We start from the raw sequence: 13,232 nt of genomic DNA, 5'->3' as shown, positions 1-13,232 counted from the left end.
ACACTCCCTATGCAGAGCAATACTAAAAGTTAATTTGTCACAGGGTATAAAGAAGGAGCTGAATTTCCATTTTGGGGCGGGGGGGAATTTAAAATCAACCGAGGTATCACTATAAAAACCTGTCCCCTACAAGCTAAAATGCCTCCCTTCCATCCAGCTATATATCACCTATATTCTTTACGTCAGTCCTACGAGGACCTTGGAGACAAAAAGGAAGTGGGTATACATTATATGAACAATAAAGTTCGATCCTTTTGCTAAAACTTTCTTGTGGTAACAGCTGAAGAGAAGCTCTACTAAAATTACTGGTATTTCATGATATAACCTTAACAATAGAGGTTTATAGAAAAGGACATTAATACAGGGGGTGTAAAAAGCATGGCCTTAAAAAGAATTAATTTTAAAAATAAGCTCAATAATGTAGAGAGGGCTAAAACTGGATAGGGATCCAGGTACAGAACCGTTTCAAAATGTGTTCCTTAAGAAAAATAGAAGGTCCTCGTCACCAGAACACCAAAAAATATGAGAGAAGCCTCAGCCACTCCAGAGAGGCGTCATACGCTTATATTTAAAAAAAACAAAACAAAAAAAAAAAAAAAAACAAAAAAAAAAAACTACTAAATTAAATTATAACATACACTGTGACTTAGTGATCTGAGTTTCTGATGTTTATGGCACTCGTGGCTTTCTGAGAAGGCAGGAGACACAACCCTTCCGTGTACTCAAGAACCGGTGCGTAGGTAAATATACCGCAAAACATGAGATACCTGGTGGAAGCAGCTCCTTGCAAACGGTGTAGGAGAAAGTATGGGACAGCCCGAAGAGCTAATAATGCCACAGATGCTTAGTGAAGGCAAAGCCAGAACTTCAGTGATCTCAACGGGCGACCGTCTACAAGTTGCACAATGGTCGCAGGTGAACAGTCGGATTTCAGGGGGAGGAAGCGCCCGGGAGCCCATCGTGTCGTGGGTGCGCGACGCAGGAGGAAAGGCGGCGAGAACGTCAGCGCCAAGGGGGGCAGCGGCGGCGGAGGAAGCGAGAGAGAGGCCAAGACGAGAAAGGAGAGCGTTCCTGGAGACTGCGGAGCAGGTTGGGAAGTGGGGAGAGGGGCGGGGAGGCGGGAGCCGCGGGCGGAGAGGAGGAGCAGGGACGCGCGCGCGGTGGGCTGGCCGGTGCCGCCGACCCGGCCGGCGGGGCGCGGGGTGCGGAGGTGGGGGGGGCAGCTGAGGCGGCGGGAGCGCCGGGAGCCGGGCGCGCACCAGCCGCACGCAGGGACGCGCAGGCCGAGCGCACAGCCCGCTTCCGCGGGGCGGCCTGCGACAACACGCCCACAGCCCGGCGCCGAGCACGCGTGGTGGCGGCGGCGGCGGGCGGGGGGCTCGCGCGAGGCACCGCGAACGCCTCCGACACACACAAAGCTCCTGTCGCCGCAGCTTCAAAGGCCACAGGCAGCCGGCAAGCAAAGCAGCCTCCTTCGGAGACACAGCCAACTCGCTCTGACCGGAGCTTCATGAGAAGCAGTTTAAAAGGAAATGGAATCCTACTGCTGTTACTGATCTGCGGTCCTGATTTTTTATTTCTCCTTAAAAATACAAGGCTTAAAAAAAAAAATCAGGTTTACTCTTGGCTTTTGCTTGTGTGACTATACTAACCACCAAAACACGCGGGATCTTTAAAGCTCATTCATAAAATATAAATTATTTTTTTAATTAATCCAACAGAGACAAATAAGCTAAAAGATGATAAGGGTCGGTTGGTTTGTAAGCCTAACCCAAACCAACCTTTCCTTTTAATGTTTTTGTAACACACAGAAGCCAAGTCAGAATGCCCCGCTAAGACCCCATTTGGAGCAGGGGCAGTTGTCCAGGAGTGCAAATAATTTAAGAAACACAAAGCCCTGAGGATTAACAGGACAGTACCACATCCCCATGTCATTCAACAACTTCCCCCTACAAGAGTTTGCTGATCACAGCCTTTTTGCTGTAATGGAGCCAAGAAGACACAGTTACTTAGACTAACACAGATTTTTTTTTTTTTTTTTTAAACAAGATTGCAGCCACCTCTGGAAAAAACACAAATTGAACATGAGTTATTACTAAAACCAGATTTTAAAATGTCACATACAAAGACGATGGTTTTACCTCTCTGAAAATGAACAAAGGTAGATTAGGGTTTGAGAAGGAAACAGACTGAAACAGCACGAGTATGAAAGTCACCTAGTCTTTGAAACCCCGGGATTATATAGCAGCTGAAAACCCTGCTCCCAGCAAATGAGAAGTGAAGTAGAAGTGCTTACCAAGCGTCAGCTCTCCAGCCACACTGCCTGGGTTCAAATCCTGATTCTGCTCTTGCTACCTGTCCCAGCCTAGGCGACTGCCCTGAGAAAGGTGGATGACAGCAGTTCCTCTCTCAGCTGGAGACAACACAGTACAGCGCTCCACAAACATGACCCACTACCATCATCTGAAGGTGGCCCCTCTGGGGAAGGAACCTTTCTCCCCCGCACCGTAAACCTAGCTCACCTATGGGCTGTGGTTGCTCTCACCTCTCCTTAGTGAGCAGCACAAGCTAGGCATCCACCAAATCGGTTGTTGCCACACGTAGCTCATTTCTATGCAAACTGTATCCAGCCTTTGGGCAAAGTTTGCATGCCCTCTGCTCCTGGATTTTCACAAGTGAAAACACGACCACTGCCCGACCAACACATTTAATAATGTGCTCCTTCCCATCATTAAAGGGCACCACACAGCTTTAGGAGACAAGAAACTCACGGGGCACACACACACCATCCAGCTGGTAAATAGAGGCATCTCCAGTGACCACGCCTCCCACATACTATCTGATAAGGAATATTTTAAGGAGCCAAAACATACATTTCCTTCATTAATTTCTACATTAGCAGACATGAGAGCTAGACAGTCATGTCAGGGATTATGAAACTACAATAAAGAGATTTCTAAGCCACCAAGACTATAAGAGAGGACTACGAACGTTTCGCCTACTTGCTTTCAACCAAAAGTATGCATGCGCCCCTTCAGTTGTGGAAAAATACAGAGGATTTGAAAATTCCTACTTATTAACTAGAAAGTACTCTTCCATGAAACTCCTTCTACTATCATGTAAATAGTTTGTAAATTTCAGGCAGTTATTACTCTTAAAAATCCCCAACAATCCCTTCCAAAGGGTTTTTTAAGTTGCTGATAGACATAAGGTGACATCAGAAAAGTATGTCTGAAAAATGCAATTAGCTAAGGTTTCTAGGAAGCTTTGGAATGTTTTGTTATTAAGAAAGAAACAGATAAATGAGAGTCCTCCACGTAATGAGCTGACCTAGAAGTAAAGAAATTCATTGGGGCGCCTGGGTGGCTCAGTGGGTTAAGCCTCTGCCTTAGGCTCAGGTCATAATCTCAGGGTCCTGGGATCGAGCCCCACATGGGCTCTCTGTTCAGCGGGAAGCCTGCTTCCCCTCTCTCTCTCTGCCTGCCTCTCTGCCTACTTGTGATCTCTCTCTCTCTCTGTGTGTGTTAAATAAATAAATAAAATCTTTTTTTTTTAAAGGAAATAGTATTTAAAAAAAAAAAGAAAAGAAATTCATTAAAGAGATCCTCTCCTTCATTTCTCCTTCAACGCTCCATGCCCATACAGATTTGGGAATGCACAGTAATAGCAAGCCCTTCGTAATTTTCCAAAGCTGTTTAAGATAATATTTAAGTGCTTAATAGATTCATATATTAAATCAAAGGGTCTTCCCAATTCTTAGATAAAAGAAAGATTTGTAGTTAAAAAAAAAAAATACAGAGAGAAGGCCAAGGATAAGGTCTTTAAAAAAACAAAAAAGAAAAAAAAAACAAACAAAAAGCACCCCCCCACCCCCGCCAAAAAAAAAACAAACTTCGAAACTGTTCCCTGGTTTTTAAAATGAAATTAAAGGTAATTAGTAAAAATCAAGTAATCAAAGACGTCTCAGGCATTCTTGTTTCAACATGAGAAATGTCTCAGTAGCTTATTCAGTTATCACCTTATGGGCCATCCCTCAAGGAGACATGGAAATTGAAAAGAGCAAGGGGAGGTTCAATATCCTTCACTGCCATAGACCTGGGCATCCCAAGGCAGCATCACTTCTGCTTCTGCTCACCTCCTGAAGAACCCTCTTCACCAATGTCTGTGTTAGATCTTCCCAAGATCTAAATCCTCCAAGCATGGGACCTCTTTTACAGGTCACTTTCACCATGAAGCCAGTACGTAGAGCACTGTCCTCAAACATCAGGACACAGTATTTTGGATGACAAACATTCAACATGTGCAAGTTAAAACTAACCATTTCTGGCTCGTGACCTTGGAACCTACCATTGTTAACCTTCACATATTCAGGGCCCATCACTTACCACTTTGCATCTTTGACAATTTTGCATTACCTCAGAGGCAGTACCAGTAAAGCACAAGGCAATATGGGTTTTCATTTTTCTCTAATTCACAAATGTGTTCGGGCTTCCCTTTCCCTCAGTTTTATCCATACTGTCATGCTTGGTTCAATGATGTTAATCAATAAAAGACAGAATTTGAAAGTACCCCGCAAAATATGCCACATTAAGTTGTAACCAGTAGTATTATACTTTAGGGACAATACTTGAGGGCAAACTTCAAGAAATGTCTATTAATTACGCAACATCAGATAATCCTTTACCTCTCTGAAACTTAACAACGCAATTTCACAATTTTGTCAATACCTAAAGGTCCCATGCTCTTCTGGCCAAAGTGTCCTTCCCCCATGTGCCAATTTAATGCAACACTTTTGAGAAACCACTGAATCTAAGGCTTTGTAAAGAGGACAGAAATAAATTGGGTATCCTCTTACTCTCCTCAGACTTGCAATGCCAAGTAGATTCTGGTATGGGCTACATACCAAAGCCACAAATAAATGGGAGCACAGGGCAGGGATGTTTAAATCTAAATGACTCTAGATCTGAAGGCTTCGGGAAGAAAAACAAAACTCAGCATCTGAGCAATAGGTAGAATTCCTACAGTTAAGGATGGATGAAAAGCATCTCAGGGATGAACATGAATGAAGGCTGGTTTTGGAATGTTCCAGGACTAAGTACTACTTTGAGGATAGAACTCATGGTATAGTACAGATAGAGTTGGCAAACTGGGAACGAAGCTTAGATAGAGTCCGGAATGCCAGGCTAATGATGATAAACAGATTTATAAACATATACTACTAAAGAAAAGTGCAGAGATGAAGAGGGAAGTCAAGGACAGACAAAAGCAAGTGTGGTAGGGAAGCACTGTCCCCAGAAGCCAGGCCTGGAGAGATAATCAACAGAATGGCTGGCAGCATCCAGTCCATTGAAGAGATGCAGTCAGATGGAAAGACGATTGGCTGCCATTTAGGGCACTGGTGTCCTCAATACAACAGCGTCAACAAAAGGAGGAACCTGGTAGATTTCACTTTGTTGAAAAATGGAAGTATACATGAAAAGAAAACCCAGATTTGAGATTTCAATGTTTTTCCCACTCTAAAGTTATTTTTATAGCTGAGTAGGTTAATCTTTTATCTGAAAAAGGAGAACAGATTCTATATCTGGCTTAGAAACATTCTAATTAATAAATCTCAAAGTGCAACATTTTGACTTTGTGCCATGCCAAGTACAAGACGGAATCCATCTGGAAATAAATAAAAAGTGGCCTTTTGTTTTGCTTTACCTTGTATTTTTCTAAGTTTTCAGAGGGAGCTATATTCATTATTTGTGTACTATTGCTAAAATCAGTCCAGTATTTAAACGATAACCTATCTCTCAGCTTCAGTAGCCATATATTAGCTACAGAATTGCAACTGGACTTTTCCTAGATTCTAAGAATGCTCCATGAACAATTGTAATTGAATGAGAATCCAAATGAGCAGAAAATAAATGCCATGTAGCTACCTTCTATAAAACATCCCGGATACTCTTTGTTTACAAATATGAGCCATGAGAACAAATATAAAACAGTTTAAGTAATGTTTGAAAAGGGGTTTACTAAATGTGGATGAATATATTAGCAAAATTGTGATTCAGAAAGTGTAAAAAAAATCGAACAAATACTGATTTATCAGGAAAGCAAATTCCTTAATAAGCAGAAAGGTTAAAAAAAAAAAAACACAAAAACTCATCTTATTTAAACCTTATATGGACGTGACCTGTTTTAAAAGCCAACAATAAAGTACTTTCTGAAAAACAAATCCCAGAAGTAGGAGCCACTTAAAATTTATTTTGATCTGCAATGCCAAGAGAACATGGTAGGGTTCCAATCTCTTAAAGTCAATGGAGAAAAAGAGATACTTGGAATACAGGGAAAGGATCAGTAGAAAAATAAATCCCAAAGTAACATTAAGAAAAAGGAGGGCAATGTAAGTATTGATAGCATTTCCTATGGTTCCATCAAGTAAACATCAGGTGTTAAACTCTAATTAACGGTAGAATTAAAAGAAGTCAACTACATTAAAAAAAAAAAAAAATCTGCTATATAATCAACTACCAGAGGCAGAGGAGAGCAAAAATCCTAGATAGTTAGTCAATAGTAATGGAAGTTTTCAGCCTTTCTCTGTACAACATGTTCACTATACCAATAAAGAGGTTTTCTGTAAGATGGTCACCAAACTCATTAAGACGATTCCTCAACCCATTTTGGAAGAAATGCTTTTTAATATTAAAGATTATTTCATTACTGTCCCATGTAATTACTTCTAACTGACTGAACGTGATATTTTCTCCACAGGAAAACTTTCTTACTTTTAAAGGAATACTATTCACAGCAGCCATTTATAAAGGCTTTTCCCCTGATAGAAACATTAGTGAAACCAAACAACCAAATTAAAAAGAAGGGAAGAAGAAAAAAAAAAGACAAGGCTGCCCTCTGGCTAAGACACAAACCCAGACAAATAAAAGGCAGTCCAGCAGGTCTCTTCAATGGGCAGCTCAACAGGAAATGGGTTCAAGAGCAAACCCTGGACCAAAATTTGCCATTTCCAGGGTCTGACCCACCTCCTCCTCCTTGTCAAAGACCCTCCTAGAACTGTCTTCTAAAACGGTTTGGGGATATCTTGGGTCCAACAGTTTTCTGCATGGCTCTCACCAAAACTTCTTTAAAACAGAAATGGAAATGAGAGTGCCTTTGGAGGTTGGGGAACCATCATAAATCTCACTGAGGAGGGAGCTGCATTAACCTTTAGATTATATAATTATTAGAAGTAAAAGATAAGAAGAAATAAGAAATTTAAGTAAAATACACTTCAGATGTCTAAGACAGAGAATTTCTTTCTGCTTTTCCCGATGTGACAGAGTAAATGATTAAAATTAGTTTAACTTGAACCAATAAAGAACTGTTAATTGTCTTTATATTGTACAGAGGGGTCGTGGATAAAAATGTAACTTTAAAGAAATTCTAAAAGAAAAATAAAGACATTACATTTATATTTTAAAATATCATTTTTACTATATTTAAGCTAATGAAATTTATCATTCAAAAGACAGAATAACAACAGCATTTAAAATAAATGAAGTTCCTTATTATTCTTTTGTTAATTTGTTTTTCTAAATGCTAAGGAGTTTATTAAAATGCCACGAGTGGTTTCTCAACCACGTTTTAATAACTAATTGCACATTTCAGGCCTAATCTCACAGATGCTGTCTATAGTTTTCAACCTGCCAAGGGGCTTATGGCTGTTATGAATAAAGAAAAGTCCAGTTTCTTGGAAGATAAAAAAAAAAAAAAAATCCTTAATTCAAATGGACTGTTTTCATTTTTAAAGTTGGCCTGAAAACAGATAAATGTTGGGAGGTATTTTAAACTACTAAACTACAGGGAGAAGAATAATACAAACTAAGTCCTTATTAATGACCATTTTATAACCGATTCTTTACCAACTGAATTTTATACACATGAGGCTTGAATTGTTCAGGGGTTTGAAGGAGCATTAAGCCTAAATTTTATGCAGTAACTTTTTAACTTTCAGGATAACTTCTGGATTACACATTTGATTCCGCTACGGTCATAAGGTATTGATAAAGAAACACCGTGAATGAACCAACTGATTTATTATATGATCAATTCCCCCACTGCATGGGAATAAATGATACTCTCATTCTTTTCTCAAATTCATCCACAAAGGGAACAATGAAGACTAGTGAATTTCAGGTACTAGGCAGACTCCCTCCACAAACCTCACACCCGTCTAGCGTTCTAGGCAGACATGGAGATGACGACCAGACACGGGTTCTAAGCTCAGTTCTTTTTCTCAGTGGCTGTGCGCTCATGGGAAATTCACTTAACTTCATCCTCAGTGCTCTCCTTTGTAAAATAAGATGCTTCTGCTAGAATAGTCAGCTTCTAATCCTCAAAAGAAAATATGATCCTAGGGCCGCTCTGAATAATACCTAGATGACAGAACAACGAAGAACCAAAATTTAAACTTGAGTCATAGATTTTAGATGGACCATGCGAGAGAAGTTCAGTCGGTAAAAGAAGTGTTTCATGAGCCAGCTTCTACTTTTCCTCAGCAGAATACCGTTCAAAGGCTCTCAAGCCTAAATCCTCATTTCCACGCGTCCGTGGGAAGCGGAGCGCTAGACACTCTGGCACCCATGATGAAATGTGCGCATGAGCAAAGGAGACGGGGCCAGGTTTTCGAACACAAGCACAGAACTAAGAGAATTCTCTCGCAGGCTATGCGGTTCCCTCTACATCTGACCTCAGACAGGTGATTAAATGTATTCTGTTCATTTTCTTTTGTACATGGTTTTATTGATGGAACCTAAAGAAACAAAACGCACATATTACCGTGCATATTTTTATAGGATCATGTTTTGTCAAATAAGTTAACCGATTATTTCTCAAAGGTGTTTACCCAAATAAACCCCACTTTCTCCCACATTAGGAAAAGGAGAAATGCATCTATAGAACTGTTTTAATTCTTCGAATTAAATCTAAAAATACCGTCCCAGCTCTTCCACTCTATTCCAAATAGGTAAGTTTTTTAAATTATTTTTTCAGAATACCATATCAAACATGACTTGAAATTATCCCATCAGCCCAATTCCACAACGTGCTTTTGGTTACACTGGCCAGGACCAAAAGTTTTGGCAGAATGTTCACCTGATACCAGAGAAGCCAAAGAAGGAGGTGGTGGTTGGTTGAAATATCTACACTTCATCTACACTTCTACCAGCAGAGACACCAAAATACTATGAAATCAATCCACTAGGAGCAGAACTAATGCACTCTCTGAGTCAATTCCACTTGGAGAGAATAGTGTGGGCGATGTGTTAGGGATACTATCTATTTCCTTTGGGCCTGATGTATTCGTTGCAAACGAAAATATTTTAAAATAGTCTTTTAAGATAATGCTCAGAGCTATTGTTTCTTTATAATAGAAGCCTTATTTGTTTTACACATAACCATAATTTAAGGATGCCAATCATTTTGAGCAGTTTGCAAAAAATAAAATACAGACAACATGAGAGAAAATCATCTTGGTCCTAAAACATCTTTTACATTAAAATATGTCAGGTTAAAGCCACCACTATACATATAAAGTTAATTTTAACCCCGTGTGCTGACAGTATTTTATATTTTCGTATTCATTTTGGAGAATTCCACAAGACTGCTTAATTTCAAAGCTGGTTATAATACTTTTTCTTTCTCCTTCAAACAAATTTTTAGACACCAGTTGCCTAAGACGCAAATGAGAAAAAGCTAAATGTCATGTAATTTTACACCATTCACAATATTTGCAATTAGAATAAATACATGATTTTCAGATATCATTCTTCTGAAGTAATAATGAAATTGTGCAAATGACATAAGACAGGATCTTTCTGTAGTGACTCCTTAGCAATGGCCACAATATCTTATCACAGAAAGGGGTGGCGGGAGAGCTGAAATCACTGTTCTCTCAGTTTCTGATGCATCAAAATGAGTTTCTGAAAAGAACACGAAAGGAAAAAAGTATACAAAATAAATGCAAAATTAACTTGCAGTTAGCGGTAAATAACGAGAGTTCTATAAGAAGAAAATCCTAAAAAGATGAAATTTTTCCTCTCCTTTCAGAAAAGCTTAAAAAAACAAAACTAAATATTTCAAAATCAATGGACTTCAAGCAATCCAAGAAAATTTGGAAAACATTTCTCTAAAAACCAATCCAGGGCGCAGGATGTCAATTTGGAAATAATGGAAGCATATTTCGCTTTAAAATTCAAAAACTTTTCAAAGACAAAAATTCAAGTTAACATCCCAGTGATTAACTCAGGGACTGCTTAGCCAAGAACAACTTTCGGCACTTAAAACATAAAACTGTCAGTTTCCTCTGCTTGGAGACAAAACATACAAAAAGCAAACATTCACTGCTATATTTTCCTAGACATGAAAGACAGAACTAACTTGTATAAAAGGTGATCACTCTAAATATTTCTACCAATTATTATATTTATGCTATATCTCCTAAAAATCAGTTACAAATTCCAAACCTCAGAACCATCATTAGGAGATGGCTACTATTCTAGTACATTACTCCCTAAATCTCGGTGGAAATAACAATCATTTATTGAACTTCAACTAGAGCTCAAGGCACAAATATGTTAAGCAGCCTGTGCTTGATATCACTGAATATAAGCTACTATAAACAAGTAAAACTCTTTACTAAAAAATCTCAAAGGACTGACAGCATGATACTTGGCATTGTATTTCTTGCAGATCTAAAGCATACTGATGGTGAGAATAATTTAAGCACTTTCTTCCCTGAATCAAGATACATTCATATCAAACATCATCTGTGATCAAATGGCCAAATTCATATTTATAAACTTGGAATACAGAGTTTGGTGGAAGCACTGAGAAACTAACATTGTCTTAATCTTTCTGCCAGAAATATGTCACAGTTGGTGCTTACAATCATTTCAAAATTATACCACAACTTTATTTAATTTCATTCATTGCATTTCCTCATAGAAATGGAATGGCAAAGGCCTGTTCAACAGCAAACAAAAGCATATTATCATTTTATAGTATACAAGTTTCTCTTCTTCTTATACTGCTCTCCCCCTCCAAATGTACATACTATGAAGTATGTACAGGTAGCACATTTTTCCACTAAAAGAGAAATTTTTATTCCTCCTTAAACTGAAATATTATATCCCAAAGAGGAGAAAAAAAATGGAAAAAAAAATGGTAATAAAGCATGGCAGAATAATCTAGAGGAAGCAAGCCTGCTCCCAGTGTAATTTTCTTTAGCATCCTGAAATGAACATCACGCTGCCCGTGATCTCTGCTTACTCCTCTGAAAACCATCCAGAGGATTTTCAAAAAGGAAAAATTCTAATAGTGCTTTCAAGTGCCAAATTAACTTACAGGACTTCCAGTCCTGAAGGAAAACAGCACAGTAGCTAGCGCACCAGAAGCTAGTGAATGCTTTTTGTCACGCAAAGCTGGAACTGATGAGTGTGACCCCAATGGGGTTTATCTAAAATTCCCAAGTACCACAGGCAAAAGGGTCAAAGTTTCCTGTGTTAAAAATATATAAATAAATAAAGCCGTATATTGCAATAGTTCCTTACGTTATAATGAATTGTACAGTATCCATATCTCCCCTTCTGTTCAGATACATATACACACACATATATATCTACACACACACATATATCTTTTTAAATAGCAACTGAACGTGACACAAACAAAAAAGAGGAAAACCTGCTTACATTAATATCTATCCCCCTATTTTCCATTTCTAGTCATTACTGGCCTCGTTTCTAAGTGTTTATTATTGTCAATGATATATCAAATTACTCGGGGAGTGAGAAGAGCATGTATATACATAATTAAAATTAATGATGTATAGAGCATTTCTAGGAGTAAAAATATGTGATAGGTATGTACATAAGTACACACAAGTATGTGTAACACTTAAGAGTTAAATGTCTGACAAACTGAACACGCAAAATCATGTACATATTTATACATAAAATGTGTACATTATGATTCCTACTATCGGCTTAAAATCTTACAAGTGACAGTTTTCTTAAAGTTTATCAGAAGACAAAGAAAAAGTGAAATGTAAATAATTAGGACACTCTTTCAACAACAGAAATTGTCTTAAGAACAGGACATTTAAAAGTAGAATAAAAAGTAATGGGATAGAGAGTTAAATAAAGAGTTCACAGTCATTGAGGTTTAGATGACAGTGAGTTTCTTACAGTAATTTACCACATCTTTCATGTCATGAATGTAATGCAAATTTGTCCTAAATGCAAAAGGGAAACAACTCTTAGGATTTGCTTCCAAGTTACAGAAAATAATGTTTTGTATTACTCCTTGCTTGTATGTAATTGCTTCCACTGGTCACTTATACCTAGGTTATTTTCTAAAACGTACCTAACCTTGAAGAACTGATGTGAAAATTTTGCAATGATACTTCCAATAATAAGCTAAAGATGGTATTAAATATAATCAGTTGTGTTTCTTCAATTCATAATCAAATCAATTTATTAACATAAAAATTCAAAGGCCAGATACAGCAAATACCCGGTTTTAAAAGATCTCAAGGTATATCCAGGAACAGTTGATAAAAGAATTATTAATCATTCAACAACTGGGCTAACATGCCATGAGAAAAATTAGTAACATGGGTCTTGACTAAAATTAATAGATATATAACTGGTATTAACTTCATCAGTTGAATGGTATTTTTTAAAAATCACAGGGAGTGAGATTCTCTTTCAAAAAAATTTAGTGGTATCATAAAATAAAGCTGAAACAAAAGCCAAAATCTCTTTCAGGATCTTTTATACGTTCAGAACTACTTAATAGTATTGAGAGCATTAAAAGTCTGATGTATTTATTTCCATGTGTTTCAGAGCTAAAGATGATGTCTGGATAATGACATCACAGAGAAGTCACAAGAAGTTAGTTTTTAAAGTTATTGCCAATCTTGCTCTCCTTTCAGAAACAAAACTATAATTAAATTAACCCTCAAAAAGGTGTTGGGATACATCAAGTAATTAAAATGGGTATTACAAAGGTTAAAGTCATTTTTAAAAATGTGTACTACGTTAAAATTCCATTCAGTGCCTGTAATGCGAGACATTCTATACGAGTGAGAATACAGATATGTGTACGTACATGTACGCACTAAGTTAATATGAAGTCACAAATTCATATGCTGCACTTGTGCATAGCTCAGAGAAAATAAAGCTAAAACTAGA

At 38.1% G+C, this 13,232-nt stretch overlaps 1 protein-coding gene across 11 annotated transcripts in view; it reads right to left on the bottom strand.

The window, feature by feature from the left end:
* Positions 1-13,232, bottom strand: part of TRPS1 (transcriptional repressor GATA binding 1) — a 257,926-nt gene that overhangs the window by 235,667 nt on the left and 9,027 nt on the right. For 2 of the 11 annotated variants that reach the window (XM_047725099.1, XM_047725105.1), the window contains exon 1: positions 2,297-2,724. The exons of 7 other annotated variants lie outside the window; for them this stretch is intronic. The gene's annotated coding sequence lies outside the window, so the exon portion shown is untranslated. Of the gene's footprint in view, positions 1-767; positions 887-2,296; positions 2,725-13,232 lie in introns of those variants that run through there. 2 more of the 11 variants (XM_047725104.1, XM_047725098.1) reach the window with 2 other exon arrangements.

The sequence above is a fragment of the Lutra lutra genome, chromosome 4 (genome assembly GCF_902655055.1).
Source record: "Lutra lutra chromosome 4, mLutLut1.2, whole genome shotgun sequence".
Taxonomy (NCBI): Eukaryota; Metazoa; Chordata; class Mammalia; order Carnivora; family Mustelidae; genus Lutra; species Lutra lutra.
Note: the sequence above shows the minus strand (reverse complement) of the source record. Positions and strands in the feature narration are given on the sequence as shown.